Below are 12,911 nucleotides of genomic sequence, written 5' to 3'. Positions count from 1 at the left end.
CAATAAGGATAGAGGGCAGATATCTTCTATATAAGAAGGCAGACTTCAAGAGCCTTGAATTTGGGGAGTCTTTCCTCTCATTTAAAAAGTAATTTCTGAAAACATATATTTACTTAGTATATCTATATAGCCAAAGGAAAGAGGGAAGGAAACTTCCTTAACCCAGGTGTTTTTGAAACTATTAGACCTTAAGGACTTTAAAAGGTGGGCAGGCTACAGTGTGCCACCCACTGACATCAGCTATAGCAGGAGCTCTAAACCATTTTTGTATCATTGGCCCTTTGTAAAGCAAAGCCTATAGGGCTTCTCAGAATAGTGTTTTTAAATGTATCAACTAAAACATTGGATTACAAAGGAAACTCCAATCACTTTGAAATAAAGTTATCAAAACATTTTAAAACAAAATTTAAACTTCACTCCCAGGTTAAAATTTTAAAACAAATTTAATTTTAACAATTTCAAACAAATTTTTAAATACTCCTCGGGCTTAAAAAGCCCTTCTCCTAGAGCTTTTTAGTTCTGATAAGATTCAGCTTTAATCTAATAGCCTGGGAGAGGGGAACATGTTCAGTGTCTCTGGTGTTGAGGTATGCCTTTCATTTACTGTTGCACCATCAGTGGTGGAATGCCTACCTAACCTTCAAATGTCTTTGGAGTCATCCATCTTTATGGATGACTCACCTCACTGTTTGGAATCCAACAGTCTACCTACCCTTTGTTTCATGAGACCTGTGCCAAATACCTTAATTAACAGCTACAGCTAAATAATTCTCTTTTTCCTCACCTGCCAACAAGTTCCTCTTTCAGTGTTTGGATTGCATTGAAGAGACATCTTCCAAGGCTTTAGAAGGATAATCCGTATTTGGCTTTGCTTCCATATCTCTCTACCCTTTATAATGATGTATCAGCTTCTTCCCTTAGAGAACTCCTCAGAGGAAGAGCTACTTCTGGTCTCTTCGTTCCTGCTTCTTAAGCTGCTAATTAGAAGTCTCCAATGGCAAGCCAATGCGGAGGTAATAGAAATGGCCTTTGACAGTGGCTGTGCCATGGGGCTGAGCTTGCCCTCCTTGAGATTTATTGATCCCTTCACTTAGAGGCAGATTTAGATTTATAATCTGAGCACTGGGGTGTTTGCCAGGTTGCCCTGTGGTTGAGGCAACCTTCTTTCCCTGCCCATGCAGGGAAGTGCAATGCCCCCAGCTTACCTTTTCCAGTTTACTAATGGTATGACTGGGAAAGTGACTTAGCCTCCCTCTTCCTCTTCTAAAATAAGGGAGTCTCATTCAATGGCCTCTAAGTTCCCTTCCAGCACTAAATAAATTTTTGGTCCTGAAGTCCATGACTTTCCTTCTCTGGGTCTTCTTTTCCTCTTTGACCCCTTTGTGTGGCTTATAGAATTCTAGTACCAAGTAGCTTCACCTCAGTGGATTCTTTAAAGCCTTTCATTTCTCAAGGTAAGCAATCACGGTGTGCAAAGTATTATGGTACAAATCTGTTTGGTTTTTGTTTGTTTTCTCATCTGGTGGAATCTTTGAATAGAAATTTGGGGTCTCCATTCCCCTTTTTTATTGTTGTTACTACTAATGGCATTATGATATCCCTCTCATATCTGGTGCTACTACTTCCCAGTATGTCTACTGTTTATAAGAGCTTCTTTGCCTAGCGTTTACCAATGAAGGATGGGTAACAGGGTACAGGAAGGAAAATTAGAAGAAAGAGCAGTGGTTATAGAGTCGAAAGTCCTCTGTTAAATTTTCATAACTCAGTGGAATTGCTTGTCAGCTCAGGTAGGGGAGAAGGAGGGAGAGAAAATGAATTGTGTAACCATGGGAAAATATAAAAAAATTTTTTTAAAGAAAACAAAAGTCCTGTGTTCAGATGTCACCACTGATATTTACTTTCTCTATGACCATAGGCAAATCTCTTAACTCTCCTGAGACTCAGTTTCCTTATATTTAAAAGGAGAAAATTTGTATTGGATATTCTTTAAGGTCCTTTCCAACAGACCAAAGAGCAGGGGTGAAATCTCTAAAGGTTGTCCCCAGAGGCATTAAACTAGCCAAGTTTAGAAGTCAGCACACCTTACCCCTTTTCTGTGTTAGGAGTCTTTGGTCCCCTGAGCTCCACTCTTTGAAAGTTCTCTCTCTGAGTTTTGCTCATTCCCAGAGCTATCATCATGAGCTTCCAAAGGAATTAAGTGCCAAGTGCTACATTAGCCAAGGTAGTCCTGTCACACCTCCTAGAACATTTCATAAATGTTTTAGACTTGAAGATCAAGCACTCAAAATTCATCTGACCCACAGAAGTAATTTAGCAGCTCATCTTTTCCTCAGTTTATGCAGCATAAGGAAGAATAAAATAAATAAGATCAGCATTCTGAGGTAATAGTCTGCCATAAATTGTTTCTGGCTCCAAAGACTTAGAAACACATGTGTCACATATGGAAAATGGGATTCTTTTTTTTTTTTTTGCAAAAGTTGAATATATTCACTTTTTTTCTATGGGGGGAAAAAGTTACACCCTCCAACTAGCTTCTGATCAAGCACTTCTAGTGAACTTGACCCTTAAACAATTCATTCTGTTTTGGGGACAGCTCTAAGCATTCAGAAGTCCTTTCTTATTCTGATTAAAATCTGCCTTAATATAACTTGTCTACATTAGTTCTAGATTTCCCCTCAGGCGATCATAAGGTAGAAAGCAAAGGTCAATGTCAAAATACTGCATGAATATCATCATCCTTGGGGGCTTTATGTGTCCCTGCATTCTTTTTTTCATTCATTTATACTCAAATCTGTTCTTGGCTTATGAAAAATATATCTCAATCTTCCCACATGCTTTATAGAAAAACCTGGATAAGTGCTTTTAGATCTCCCTAAAACATGGTCCTGGGTTTATATTCATGATTTCCTTCTTGACATATCTTCTCATTTGCTCTCTTCACTTCTTCCTTTTGTGACCTTTTAATTAGTTGCCAGGCTCAGCTCAAGTGATACTGCTTGTCAGAGGCTTTTCCTAATTTTCAGTTATCCTTTCTTCTTCTACTCACCTTATATCTTGTACTTATTTGCATTTATTTTTCTGTATACATCTTGTTTCCTTCTTAGCAGAATGTGAGTTCCTGGAATATAGGAACTATTCTGTTTTCCTCTTTGCCCATCTAGCACCTACCATAGAGTTTTGCCCATAGTAGATATTTCATAAATACTTTGAATTGAATTGAATTAAAAATGGAAAAAACCCTCTACTTGTACCCTCTTTAGCTAGAGTAATTTCATCAACTTTTGGCCATGACAATGAAAATGATGAATTGTCTTCAAAAACAATGATGATTCTTTTTCCAAGAATGATTCGTGTTTTCTGAAATGCAATGTAAGACCAATCTGGGACCAATAGGTTCTTGCCACAAATTACCCAGATGTTTTCACATGTGGAAGCTGAGATTTAATTCTTAATTCCCTATTTCTGCTGTCCTATTTTTATCATTTCATGATGGTGGCAAATAGTTTCAAATACAGTACAAAAGGCAAAAAACATACTTTGTATTATTAAATGTTTCCATGCCAAGTAGTTCTGAGTGTGCCACTCTTGCTCATTACAGCTGTCATTGCTAAAGAACAAAAGACATGCAATGGGGAAAAACAGTTTGCAAATTAATTGGAGAACTGTTTACACTTTTGCTGTCAAATCTAAGCCTTTGTTTTTTTCTACTCTCTTTGGCCTCTAAAGTTTCATGCCTCATCCTAGCATTGAAGTATCCCCTAGCTCTTCAAGGCAATGCCTGCAGATTGCAAGTTTGGGTCAATTTTGCCAGTCTGGAAAGACTTCAAGTACAGACCCAACAATGAAGTATATGTCATCTAATGATCAGTTTAGCTAAATTTGGAAAGATTCACTTCAATTTTGGCAGCAGTATGATGACATTTTTGGCCAGAGTAAATCTCAAAGACATTTTATTAAATTGCAGAGGAGTTATGATTTGCAATACTAGAGGAAATACCATTTCCTAGCCTGTGATTTCTTTGATTTTGTCAGAACACTTGGCATAGAAACTCATCCACTATTTCTGACCTTCAGCTTCAGTAACAGAGAATTTTAAAGAATTGTCTGGGAGCACCAAGAAGTTAAATGACTCGCCTAATCACACATCCAATATAGGTATGAATTCAGACTCGATCCCTGATGCAAAGATCAGTCCTATTTTCACACCAAGTCACACTGCTTCTTGTCTTCAGTATATTCTCTAGTGGAAAAGTTCAGATTATGGACACTCCTTCCAACAGGGCAGATTGTAACTTATCCATACTTTATCATGCGATATAGTTCTTGTCTAGGTCTTCTGTAAATTCTCCTTTCAGGATCAAACATCCTAAAAGTCTTCTTCTAATCAGAGAGTCTTAACCAAGGGTCTGTATCTATCTATCTATCTATCTATCTATCTATCTATCTATCTATCTATCTATCTCTATCTATCTATCTATCTATCTAATATATATATAGCTATATATATATACACATATATCTGCACATAGCTATATAGACAACTATATTTCAATACATTTGATTTCCTATGTAATCTGGTATATTTTATTTTGTGTTTTTAAAGTTCTCATTCTGAGAAGGGTTCACTAGACTGCCAAAGGGGTCCACGACACAGAAAAGTTCAGAACCCCTGGTACAGATCTCTTAAGATTTCACATGTAAGTGTGAAATCTTTCTCTTCTGACTCATCCCCTTCTCTTGCTATGTATTCATCACATCTCCATAAAGCAGAATTATGGGTGCCTAAAGAGGCAAGGAAGAAAGATTCCTATTAGGCATAAGTGTTGTCTTGTGATCATTTCTCAGTTGTGTCCAACTCTTTGTGACCCCATGTGGGTTTTTGGGGGAAGATACTGAAGTAGTTTGCCATTTCCTCCTCTAGCTCATTCCTTAATTCATGAAGAACTAAGACAAACAGGGTTAAGTGACTTGCCCACAGTTACATAGTAAGTGAGGCCAGATCTGAATTCATGAAGATGAATTTTGCTTGGAAAAAGCAGTGGCAAAACCATCTCATCCCAGAAGCATATGATAGAAAAAGAAAGTAGTCAATCAGAAACTAAAGTATTAACATTTTCACAATATTTTTGAATTTGGGATATCTTATGTTTTATATAATAGGCCAAATTGATGCCTTTACTTATTGACCCATAAAAAAAGCATAAAGGCTTAAACTAACTCATTTTGTGAATTTTCCTTTCCTTATATGATCAGATTCAATAAATCATTTAACATCTCTCATTTTTTTCAATGTTCCTAGAAACATTTTGAAACTTTTTGTTGTTTTCTTCTTAATTCCTAAAGTTAAGGGACAGCTAGATGGTTCAGTGGATAAGGAGTCCTGGGTTCAAATGTGATCTCAGATACTTCCTAGCTGTATAACCCAGCCCTTACCACTCTTCTGCCTTGTATAGTGGTAGAGTTGGAAATAAGGTAATTAAGTATTGTTAAATATGTTTGCAAAGTAATCTTGCAAACCTTTAAGTCTTCATGCAAGAGTTACATGGCAGGACCAGGAATTTGGAACATGGGAACTGTAAAGCTTAAATTTTATGGTTGAGACTGAATATAATAATTATTTCATCGCCAAGGATTTTATTTATAAAATCCTAAGATGAAAAACACTCAAGTCAGAATGGAGTTTTATGGTGATTTAATTACAACAGGAGGAAGAAATTAAGAGAGAGAGAGGGAGAGAGGGAAAGGAGTTAACTCAAAACTGCTCTGGCTTGAGGGTAAAATTTTGTATACACTTGCAGTTAGAAATTTTTGGAATGCATGACGCTTCTGTTTAGTGATCAATTGGGGATACTAGTCCCCCAATCATTATCAGGGGGCATTGTGATTTTTAGATTTTCTCCATCTTGCTTGGTCTAGCACCCAGGAATGTACACACCCACACTACAGGGGTATGTGTAGCAAATAACAAATCAGAAACAAGTGACTGTCCCATGGGCTGTCCCAAGCCAAGCTTGAGCCACCATTGGTACATGTAAGATGCAGGAAGTGATATAGAGAACTGGAGTTCCCGTCACTTCCTGTGGAGAGGGCCAGTTCAATCCTGGAGCTCGAGCTTGGAGGAGCCCCGCAGACAACTTCCCTTCAGATCAGTCACTTGAGTGATAAGGACTGACTCCCTTCTTTCCCTTGGCTCTCCAAGGCCTTAAACTCCGGCCTGGCTCACCCTGAGCCAGAGAGGTTTTGAGTTAACTCCTCTCTCTCTCTCTCTCTCTCTCTCTCTCTCTCTTAATTTCTTCCTCCTGTTATAATTAAATCACCATAAAACTGCATTCTGACTTGAGTGTTTTTCATTTAGGATTTTACAAATAAAATTCTTAGCAACCAAATAATTATTACATTCAGTCTCAACCATAAAATTTACCCTTTACAGGAACCAATACTTAGTACTGATTTTAAGACAGAAGATAAGAGTTAAAAAAAATAATAATTTGAGTTAGGTTTTGCAGAAGATTTTCTTTACTGCTTATCTTCACACTGAAGGAACATTCAGAAATGTCACAGCAATCACAAGGGTCCTAGGATTATATATTTAGAGTTAGAAGGGATTTATAAGTCACTGAATCAGAACTCTTCATTTTACACATAAGGAAACTGAGGTGAAGAGAGATTAAGTGATTTGCTTATAGTCATACCTCTTATATGTGTTTGAAGCAGAATTCCAACCCAGATCTTCTTGACTCCAAGTCCAGCACTGTCTCTGGTAGACCACTTCTTGCCTCTATGACCACTTTTGACAGTTTTATGGATGGAGGCAAGGTATGGAAGAACTAATCTCCACTTTAGTTGAGCTTCAGTAGTAGTCCTAGGTATTTTGGATAGAGTGTGTCTCACAGTACAAATTCTATGATCACAAAACTTGAGGACAGAGGGGAAGACCTCCAGCCTATTGAGTATATCCTCCATCATAGAATTTCTGGGAGAACATGAATAAGAATTGAATGAGATTGATAAGGATTTTCAATATTTACTGTTGAAGAGTATTCTCATATCAGTTAGATCACAGCTTCATTGAAGTATTGCTAGCAATAAGAAAATCATTCCTACTCAATTTTGATTTCTGGGTCTTTGATTTCCTCAAAAGAAAAAAAAAGATCTCCACAGAGGTCCCCTCTCAATATCTCAGGCAAATATTCTTTCCTTAGCTTTTCCCTTAAAAAAAATAGTATAAACATTCTGACTCCATGATAGAGTGGAAAGAACAGTGAATTTGGCATTAGAGACCTAAGTTCTAAAGCTATCTCTGCTATTAACAACCTGTGGGGCCTCAGGAAAGTGACTGTTTTTTCTGGACTTCAGTTTCTCATCCACAAAGTGAGGAGGTTGAATTAAAATTGATCTCTAAAGGTCTTTCTAGCTTTATAGCTAATGAAACTTTATAGAAATGAAATTATTGTAAATCCTAATGGATTCAATAATAGTCTTTTTGCACTCTTAATTAATTGCATTATACTAATGAATCTCTGAAGCTCCAGTCATTCTAGCTCATACTATCCTACCTTCTCATCAAATGAATTCTAAAAGATGTTAGTTCTCTGTATGAGATGACAGTGTCTTCAATATCTTGCTACTATGTGTTTTAGACAGGTTGAATTTGGCATAGTGGTTTATTTGGGTGGACATTTTCTAGGAATCATGCAGCATTAACCACTGGAAAAGGAAAGGCCACATGATCTTCTAGAATAAAATCATTTTGCCAAAGAATATTTCATGAAACACCCAGGGAGAGAAAATGGAGATTTGCCCCAGCATAGGAAATCCAGGAGACCTAATTTCTCACCCTAGGCATATTTTTGTATTTGACCTTAAATAAATTAATGAACAAATACTGACCTCTCTATTTACATATCTGTGCATATATATTCATATTTATCTGTGCTTTTAAACTTTTTCCCCATGATTACATGATTCATGTTGTTTTCCTCCCCTCTTCTCTTCCTTCTCTAGGAGTTGACAAGCCATTCCACTGAGTTATACATATATTGTCACTCAAAACCTATTTCCATATCATTCAGTTCTATAATAGAGTAATCTTATTAGACCCAAACCCCACTTCATATGCCCATATAAACAAGTGATAAATCATATGTTTTCTTCTGTGATTCTACTCCAACAGTTCTTTGTCTAGCTCTAGATAGCTTTCTCTCTTGTAAGTCCCTCAGAATTATCCTGGATCATTGTATTGCTGTTAGTAGCAAAGTCTTACATTTGGTCATTCTACAACATTACAGTTGTGTACAATGTTCTCCTGGTTCTGCTTATTTCACTCTGCATCAGTTCATGGAGGTCTTTCCAATTCTTCTAGAAATCAACTGGTTCATCCTTATAGCACAATAGTGTTCCATCACCATCATATACCACAATTTGTTCAGCCATTCCCCAATCCAGGGATATCCCCTCATTTTCCAATTTTTTTTTGCCACCACAAAAATATTTTTGTACAAACAGAACTATCCCCATTTTTATATTTCTTTGGGGTCCAAACCTAGTAGTGGTAATGCTTGATCAAAGGAGACAGGCTTTTATCACCCTTTGGGCATAGTTACAAATTGCCCTCCAGAATGGTTGGATCAATTCACAATTCCACCAGCAATGCATTAATGTCCCTACTTTGCCACATCCCCTCCAGCATTCATTATTTTCCTTTGCTGTCATGTTAGCCAATCTGCTAGGTGTGAGGTGATACCTCAGAGTTGTTTTGATTTGCATCTCTCTGATTATAAGAGATTTAGAGCACTTTTTCATGTGCTTATTGATTTTTATTTCTGCATCTGAAAACTGCCTATTCATATCCCTTTACCAGTTGTCAATTGGGCAATGAATTGATTTCTTTATTTTTGTTTTATAGGTCTATGTATGCCTATATGTTATATGTATAAATATTTATATGTGTACATACACACAGATGTGAATATATACATGTGTGCATGTGTGTTTATGAACATGCGTCACATGTATGTATTTGTATATGTGTTTATATGTAGAAATATATATTACTCCAAATTTAATGATACTTACAGCTCTAGGACTTTCTGGCAAATGTTGAAAATCAAAATGTTTCTCTAGCATTATAAAAAGCAACGGCTCCAAAGTTATATTAACATCAATACTGTTATTCTAACTATTGTTATCCTTTCTGACTTCCCAGTGAGATGCTAAAATAATGCTCTGAGAGAGAAATCGGATATGAGATAAATAAGCAGCTCCAGAAAGACTGTAGGAAGGTAATTTTGATGTCTTTGCTAGCAGCAGAAATCCCAGGGTTCAAATTTCCTGTGTGTTTGGGGGCTGAAAAAATGTAGGTCACAAGGTTAACAGTTCCTAGAAATCAGAAGAGCCTTCTGTTCTCTCCTCCCCACAGAGACAGGCAGGATCCAAATGCGGGGGCTGTCTCTTTCCTCCACAGCCTCTGTTCTGGTGGTTTGGTTTGTATTTCCCTGAGGGGGCATTTTACTAGTCATTTTCCTGTTCTGAACAGCAATGGTGGCATTTCCACAGTGCCTGTGGATCAGGGCCAAATAACCTGCAGTTTTGTTTTCTTTCTTTGCAAAACCTATCACACCGGGTGCCACTAAGCATTTTCTACTCAGCCCATGGGGAAGTAGAACCCCACTTACTGTTAGAGGCAGATCTAAGTTGAAGCTGATACAGTGCTCTAAGGGACACAGTCCAAAAACAACCCTGGAAAGGGGAGAGAGTGCCAGCTTCTTTTATCCAATCAAGACTTGGCATCTTGGACATCGATAGAAATCAATGTAACCTCCTTCATTTTTTCTCCTATGGTCAATTTTATACTTCCTCCTCTGCCTAGTGTGGCCTTAGGTAACCTCTGGAAAGAATAGGCTTAGCTATTGTAGGCACATCTTGGGTCACCACTTAGAATGTCTTGTTCTAGGAGAATTCTTAGCTATTTTATAGGACTCTTTACAATGAAAAAGCTTGTCATAAAAGAAGCTCCTTATGGATTTGGGTTTGAAATGAATAGTCTCTCTCTCTCTCTGTCTCTCTCTCTCTCTGTCTCTCTCTCTCCCATCTCCCCTTCTCCCTTTCTCTGTTTCTGTCTCTCCCTCTATCTCTCTGTCTCAGTCTCTCTCTCTCTCTCTCTCTCTCTCTCCCTCTCCCTCTCCCCATGTCCCCTTCTCCCTTTCTCTGTTTCTGTCTCTCCCTCTATCTCTCTGTCTCAGTCTCTCTCTTTCTCTCTCCCCTTTCCTTTCTCTCTTTCTGTCTCTTTCTCTTCCTCTGCCTCTCTGTCTCTCTCTCTACTTCTCCTTCTCCCTCCTTCTCTCCTGTATTGGAAGATCCATGTCCATTCAGGCAGGAAACCATGTCTTGTACTCATTTTATTGTTTTACAAATATACACACACAAGACATGGCATAGTGGATAAGGAGCCTACATTGGAGTCAAGAAGTTCTGAGTTCTGACACATTGTTATTTACAGGCCATTTGACCCTGGGCCTGTTACTCTACCAAAGAAACCACAGATCTGGAAATAAATAAATAAATAATGAATACACTCATTTCTAGTGTGCTTTAGTCACTATGAAGGAGACAGTACAGATACTATTCATCACTTTTTCATATTTGGCAACTGAGTTAGCTCAAAGAAGTTGTGCATTTCCATCCTCCTTGTCACCCAGGCTTACTTCATTCTCTTTCCCCCATATGTTGCCAGAGCTTATTGTTTCTACCTTCTCAGCACTTCTCATATTTGCCCTCCCCTCCACTGCCATAGCCATTAGTGAGCCAGATCTTGTACACCTCTCTCCTGGACTGTTGCAGTCGCCTTCTGATGGGTCTTCTATCGTCAGGTCTCTCCATTCCAATCCAACCCCCACGCAGCTACCAAAGTGATTCTCCTAAAGAGTAGATATGACCAGGTCACCTCCCTCACCCCTCATGTAATTCCAGTGGCTCCCTATTACTGACGTCCTCTGGTGGATTTTAAGACCCTTCATAATCCAGTCCCTTCCTACCTTGCCAATATAATCTATTTTAATCTCTTCTACACATTGTGATTCTTCTGCTCTAACCTATTTGCTATTCCTCAAACACGCGACTCCTTGCCTTTAAAATGGTCATAGCCAATGCCTGAAATGTTCTTCCTTCTCCCCTGCTTTTCCTAGTTTCTCTGGCTCTTTTCAAGACTCAGCTCAGATCCCACCTTCTAGAAGAGACTTTTCCTGACACAACCATCCCATCCCAACCCAATGCTTACTTTTACTCTGTACAGAGGTTGTACAGCCATACTGTCATATTCCCATGTAGTCATTCCCATTCAAATGTGAGCTCCTTGAATGCAAGGAAAATGGTTTGTTTGTTTGGTTTTTGTTTTTTAAATTCCCAGTCTTAGGACAATCCCTGGCCCAGAATAAATTCTCAATCAGTGCTCTTTAAAAAAACAAAAACAAAAACAAAAAACACCAACTACCAGGCACAAAAATGCTAAGGACTAGACATGAAGTGATTTTCCCAGTGTCACACAACTAGGAAGTATGTGAGGCAAGATTTGAACTCAGGTCCTCCCAACACTGAGTCTGGCAATCTGCTAACTGCCCCTTCAAGAAATGCTTATTGACTGAATCACTCCAGTTTTCTTTCCACTGTATCACACTTCCTTTATGCTTCTATCTAACTCTTCTATCATCCCCATTCCACAGCATAGTGAACCCCACATATACATTAGGTATTTAATAAGCATTTGTTAAATTTAAGGCTAAAGGAACTTATAATCTAGATGAGGAGAAAAAAACATGGAGTGCATACAAAAAAGAATAATTAATATATCACGGAACAATATGGTCATTGTCAATTGAGTGGTAGAAATGATGGAACTTCAGAAGAAGGAACCCTGCTCTCAACTGGAGTGCTTAGGGAAGACCTTTTCACAGAGAGAAGAGTTAAAGTGGGTCTGGAGAAATGGGTAGGATTGCCAGGCAGAGCAAAAGAGGTAACATTTAGAGAATTGGGGAGCTGCTAGGTGGCTCAGTGGATAGAGAGCTATGTCTGGAGACGGGGTCCTGGATTCAAATTTGACCTCAGACACTTCCTAGCTGTGTTATCCTGGGCAAGTCACTTAAGCCCAACAACCTAGCCATTATTACTCTTCTGCCTTAGAATTGATACTCAGTATTGATTTGGTTAAGACATAAGGTAAGAATTAAAAAAAAAAGAAAAAGAGCCAATCAGTTGTCCAGAGTTATGGAGTTGGGAAAGTATAATGTATACTCAGATTATTGAGATGCGATGAATTCTAAGATGCTCATAGTTTTAGAAAGTGTTAGGAGCCAATGATATTTCACTTTAATAAATATTGCATTTAGTGGTGTAGGTTTAAAGGTCTGGAGCGTGAATTAGGAAGACCTGAATATAAATGTGCCACAGACACATTATGGATGCTGGGGAGGTGGTAGAGTGGGAAGTCACTTAACCACTCTGCCGTTCCTTATGTAAAATGGGTATGATAATAGCACCCAACTCAGGGTTGTTTGGATGAGATCATGAATAAAACTTTTGCAAACTTAAAATCCTATATAAACACTAGCTATTATTACTATTAATGAAAGTTAAAAAAAACCCATGAAGTAAGATGCCAGACATTATGACTACCAGAGCCAGAAATAATATCAAAGATCTCCGGTTCCCAGGCTCAGAGTCTGAACACAAGGCACTTTCCCAAAGAACGGAGTTATGTTTTTATTATTATTATTATTTTTAAATTTCATGGACTAGTTTTTCCTCTGATTCTATAACTGTTAGTAATAAAATACAAACCAGAAAGAGAGACAAAAGTAAAAATGGTCAACGTAAGTATAATCTCTCAAAGGTATGCATTTATTTATTTAATCTCACAT

At 38.0% G+C, this 12,911-nt stretch overlaps 1 protein-coding gene across 6 annotated transcripts in view; it reads left to right on the top strand.

Annotated features, from left to right (window-relative positions):
- The window catches only part of FRMD4A (FERM domain containing 4A), a 743,442-nt gene that overhangs the window by 413,632 nt on the left and 316,899 nt on the right, over nucleotides 1-12,911 (top strand). The window lies entirely within an intron of this gene.

The sequence above is a fragment of the Monodelphis domestica genome, chromosome 5 (assembly GCF_027887165.1).
Source record: "Monodelphis domestica isolate mMonDom1 chromosome 5, mMonDom1.pri, whole genome shotgun sequence".
NCBI lineage: Eukaryota > Metazoa > Chordata > Mammalia > Didelphimorphia > Didelphidae > Monodelphis > Monodelphis domestica.
The sequence above is the reverse complement of the archived record's forward strand: the minus strand, read 5'-3'. Positions and strand labels throughout refer to the sequence as shown.